This window comes from Lipotes vexillifer, unplaced genomic scaffold (assembly GCF_000442215.2).
Source record: "Lipotes vexillifer unplaced genomic scaffold, Lipotes_vexillifer_v1.1 scaffold79, whole genome shotgun sequence".
NCBI classification, from domain to species: Eukaryota; Metazoa; Chordata; class Mammalia; order Artiodactyla; family Lipotidae; genus Lipotes; species Lipotes vexillifer.
In genome coordinates, this window is record NW_006775678.1 from 1,369,729 (window position 1) to 1,375,052 (window position 5,324).

Here is a 5,324-nt window from a genome sequence, read left to right on the forward strand (position 1 = left end):
CGCGGGACAAAACTTTGTCACTGCCGAGGGCCCAGGTTCAATCCCTGGTTGAGGAGCTAAGATCCCACAATCCGAGTGGTGTGGCTAAAAAAGCAAACACACCAAAAACAAAACAAAATGAACACACACACAAAAGAAAAATAAGGGAAGCATCACCAACCTTAAAACACCCTCTTTAAGGTAAACCCAGTGAAAAAGCAGCCATGCTCCTAGCTGTTCTGATGTTCTCATTCATGATGGCAAGACTCACTGTTCTTACTCAATTATGATTTATTACTTACCTTTTTAACTCCAAGAAGAGTGGAAGTAAGATCATTTGCTCACTCGCTCTTTCTGTATTTATTGAGGGTCCACTATGTACCAGGCACTGTTCTAGGCTCTGAGGATTCAGCAGTTGAAAAGCCATGCAAGTGCCTCTGGCATGGGGGTTACAGTCTAGTGACTAGAGATAGACAATAGGTAAATAAACAAATATGCAACACTAAGTTGCAATATGCAAATCCATTTATAATAGGTCGGTGATGATAAGAGCCACAAAGTGATAATTTGGAGAAGGAAGCAAGACAGAGGGTCTTCCTCTGGAAAGGTAGTCAGGGAAGGTGACATTTATCGAGAACCCTGAAGGAATTAAAGGAATGTTCTAAGCAAAAAAAATTCCGTGAGCAAAGAAGGATCCATGGAAGGGAACCAAGAGCAAATATCCTGAGGAGGGAGCCGTGGTTGATGTGTTTTCAGAATCTCAAAGAGCCCAGAGGTGCCAGAGTGGAGCAAGTGTCTTGGAGAGCAGAAGGAATGAGGGCAGACAGGTGGAGGGGAGGGGAGGGGAGCAGATGGCCCAGGTCTGTAGGGCCAGTGGGCTGTCTTTAGGACTTTCCATTTATTCTGAGAGCAGAAGCCTTCGGAGGATTCCTCTGGGGAGTGGCATGGTCAGATTTACATTTTGCAAGCATCACTCTGGCCTCAGGGCAGAGAATAGACTGAGGAGAGGGCAGAAGAGGGGGGCCCAAGTGCGGGCTACTGCAAGTTATAGAAAAGGCAAAAACCCAGTTTCTGGGCGTAAACCCTTACAGATGTTATCTCATGGGAACGAGGAGAGTAGAGGCTCCAGACCCTTACAGCTGTGTGATTATTCCAACTAGGAGCCACAAGTTAAAAATCAGTTTAGTAGATTTAAAAAATTGTTGATAATAATGTCTAACTAAAACAGAGGTCATGTACTAAAAATAAAGGCACCCCTTCCAGTCTCACCTCCCACAGGACACCTGTGTTAACAGTTTCTTATGAATTCATTCTTGCAGGGATTTTCCACGTATTGTTTACATGTACTTTCCCCACCCCCTACCCTGTCCCCATGAATAGGATTACACATAATGCAGCATTATTTTGCACATAGCTTTTTTCATTTAATGATTTAGTGCTGGCATATTTCTCTATTTGCATGAAAGGGCTCACCTCACTGATTTTAAGGTTGCCTGGGATGGCGCCATGTGGGTGGCCCATCCATCACGTATTTAACCGGTCCCCATGAATGGGCGTGAAGGTAATTTCCAAGTTTTTTGCAATCTTAGACGATGATGCAAAGTCTATACATTTTTGCGCAGTTGTCTGGGCATGTCTGCAGGGTAAATTCCTACAAGTGGAATCCATGATTTGGTGCATCTAACGTTCTGATGGATATCTTCCAATGGACTTTCCCACCCGCCAGGTACGAGAAGGCCTGCTTCTCACACCCCCACGACACTGGCTGGTGTCACACTTTTTAATCTTTGAAAACCCACTTTGACTTTAAATCTTCAAGCTCGGACATAAATGAAGCGCAGGTACATTTATATGACGCTTCCCACGTTTCAGTTTTCTTATTGATCTCCTTTCATTCTCAGAAAATCTTAGGAGGCAGGAATCATGCTCCTTCTTAGAAGAATTTAAGGAACCATCGGCCCCCTTTTCCACAGAAGAGCAAAGGGAGAAATTAAATGATTTTCTCAGTGTGAAAAATTTAGACAAAACTAGAAATCATGTTTCACGTTCCTTTCCCTGTACCTCCCCAGGCACGGTCCACCCAGCAGCCTCCACCCACCCCCACTGGCCCCAGCTCGGAGGCTGCCTGGGGCTGGACACTGGCCTCTACCCTGCCCTCTCCTGAGGACATCTGACCTGAACTCTGGTTCAGAGGGGAGCAGGGGGCTGACTTCCTCTCTCTGGGGAGATGGAAGGGACAGATGGTGGGAAGGGAGGCCGGGAGGTGAGAGCCCGAGGCCTGTGGGAGCAGCTGCAAAGCAGCGTGGTCAGATGCCTCATCTGGCAGGACCCAGAACCCACTGAGGGCTCTGTGGCTATCGCCTGAGCTGATCTGGGGAGTTGCATCTTGGCATAGCTGGCGTCCTTTCTCTCCAAATCTGGTCAGCAATTTCAGCTCTGTTCCCCAATACCCACCGCTCCCCTGCCCACCTGGCGCTCTCTGTGAAGGATGTCATCACTGTGGGGGAGAGAAGAGCCCCACAGGCCCGGGCCTGGGTGCAGGCCAGAGGCAGGGTGCCGACCCCTATCTCTGCGGGGGGTGCTCCTCCAGCAGCCCTGCCCTGCCCTCCCTGTCTGTCATACTCCACCCTAGGCCCTGACGCCCCTTCCGAGATGTTCAGAGGTGTTGCTGGGCCACGTGCTCTATCCTTGTTGCACAGACCTGCAGTCTTACGTATGTTCCTTAAAAAAAGAGGGCTCTGATGGAGGCCCACCCAGAATCCACGCCAGAATTGCACGTGCCTCCCACGGTGTCCAATAGGGGCCACCAGACACGGGTGGACCAGCGAGATGTACTACAAATGTATAATACACACCAGCTTTTAAAGACTTGGTAAGGGAGTTCCCTGGTGGTCTAGTGGTTAGGACTCTGCACTCTCACTGCCGTGGTCTGGGTTCAATCCCTGGCCCGGGAACTGAGATCCCGCAAGCCATGTGGTGCGGCTAAACAAAGACTCAGTACAAGAAAAATAATGTAAAATAGCTCAATATTTTTTTATATTGGTTATCTGTTGAAATGATAATATTTTGAATATATTGGCTAAAAAAGTATGTTATTAAAATTAGTTGTACTTTTGACATTTTTTTTTTTTTTTTTTTTTTTGTTGCATTATTTAGGTTCAACCTATTTGGGATCCTTAGGGCCTCATGTATCTGGATGTCCATCTCTCTCCCCAGGTTTTGAAAGTTTCCAACCATTATTGTTTTTACTATGCTTTCTTTCCCTTTTTCTTTCTCTTTTCCTTCTGGAATTCCCATAATGTTTTTATTGCTTCTTTTATTTGTGTCCTATAGGCTTATTTTTCTATTTTTAATTCTTTTTTTCTTTCTGCTTCTCTGAAAGGGTCATTTCAAATGGCCTGTCTTCTAAGTCATTGATTCTTTCTGCAGCATGGTAGGGCAGGCGGACTCTCAACCACTGCGCCACCAGGGAAGCCCGTACTTTTGACTTTTTAAAATGTGGCCACTAGAAGATGTTAACCAAGTGGCCGACTTGTCTCCAATTACATTCTATTGAACAGCCCCGGTCTAGACATCTGGTGCCTTATTCATCATCATTGTAGCTGCTGCAAATCCTGCTTGGAAGCAGGTAGTGTATGAGGGAAGGAAGGAAGAAATAAAGTGAGGAAGGGAGGGAGGAGAAAAGGGAGACTGGAACGTGATTTTCATCTCGGGAGGCCTCGTGGAGGGAGCACGCAGCAATGTCAGATCTCAGTACTGCTATGTGGTTGGACCATATGGGGCAAGTGACTCAAACTTCTCTGAGCTATAATTTCCTCATTAGTCGAATCGAGATCATAGTTACCTGACAGGAGTATTTCGAGGTTTAGGAACCTCCTAGCACAGTGGCTGACACGTACGACTTGCTCAGTGAATAACAGTAGTTTTGCATAAGTAGCACCTGCGCCAGCACATGACAGGTGCTCAAGAAAAGCTTTTGAACCCACAAATGTATGCAGGTTTGGGGGTGTGTGTGGGGAGGTGGTCGCCCACGCAGTACAATCTGTTTTCGAACATCTTATCTGTCATCGCTATGTGCCCACCCAGGGGACTGAATGGAACCTCTGTGGAGAGTCACCCTCTCGCCCAGCTTTTTCCTGCCAGGTTGCAGCCTCTTCACCTGTATTCAGCGTGCTTTCAGTTAGATCATTGTCCCTTGTGCCCTGGAGACCCGTCTGGGAAGTGCCCGAGTTCCACCTGGAGAACCGCCAGCAAGCGTGGTGGCCGAATTTGCTGTTGCTAGATAACTTCCTGTCGGTCCAGGATGCCGTGAGTTTTAAGTCATTGGCCGTGAAAGGGCAGAGAGGTGCAATCCGGTGTCTCCCTTCACATGGTCTGGTGAACTTTCCCAGAGCCAACCTGAGTCTGATCCGCTTTCTTCTGGCATATTCTCTGGAGTAATAGTGATGCTGTGGGTGGGAAGACTAGCCTCTGGTGATGGGGTGGGAGTTACGGCACCATCCCTGACGGGGCACTTGCTGTGAAAGTGGAGCGGGGGCAGGGGAGTGGGTCTGGGGGGACAGCCATCTCGGTGCCTGCCCTGGATGCAGCTGCTCCATCAGGGTCCATGTCGCCCCAGGGGGAAGGACACTTTCTTCACCTCCGCCCAGAGAACCAGTAATGAGACGGAACGTGGCACCACCCCCTCCCCAGAATGAATTCTATCCCATGCCCAGCAGGTTCTGACAGAGCAACAACGTCTGTATATGTTGGTCATGGCTTCCTTAAAGCCCTAGTTTCCTCCTAATGAGCCTGGAGCAACTGGAATTGAAATAGCTGTAATTAAACCATGTCACTGCTTTCGCCTTGAAAGCACAGCTGAAAGGAGCATCGCTACAGCACGGCTGCATAACCGCTGGCCAACCAGACGGCTGCCTCTAGTTCACAAGTGCCCAGCAGCTTCGAGGGGGTGTACATCACTGTCTAACTGCCTTCAGGTGGACCCACGTCTGTGATGGGGTCCAGGAGGAGAGGCTGGGCTGTTTTCCCAGAGTCAGACTGGCTTGGGCCACACGTGGGACAAGGAAAGCTGTCACTTGTCTTGGATAAGTCTGGTCTCCCTGGGGCCGAGGGCGTGGGAGGGGAGGCCAAGGCGCCTTTTATCTCTGAAGCCCTGGAGAGAACTGCCCGCAGGAATTGCCTCACATTGAGTTAGAAATACAGGTAACCGCCTGGTGGCTTTGGCCGGCCTGGTGGCTTTGGCCGGCCGATCTCCTGTCAATCATGCGTGGGACCTTTGGGGTTTCCCATAAAAGCTCGCCTGCAGCCAGGCCTCCGTTCTAAATGATCACATTCTCTCCACCTGG

At 48.9% G+C, this 5,324-nt stretch overlaps 1 non-coding gene across 1 annotated transcript; it reads left to right on the top strand.

The window, feature by feature from the left end:
* Positions 1–2,861: 2,861 nt before the first annotated feature.
* TRNAE-CUC (transfer RNA glutamic acid (anticodon CUC)) lies at positions 2,862–2,933 on the top strand. Its single transcript has one exon. It is a non-coding gene; the product is annotated as a tRNA-Glu (tRNA).
* Positions 2,934–5,324: the final 2,391 nt, after the last annotated feature.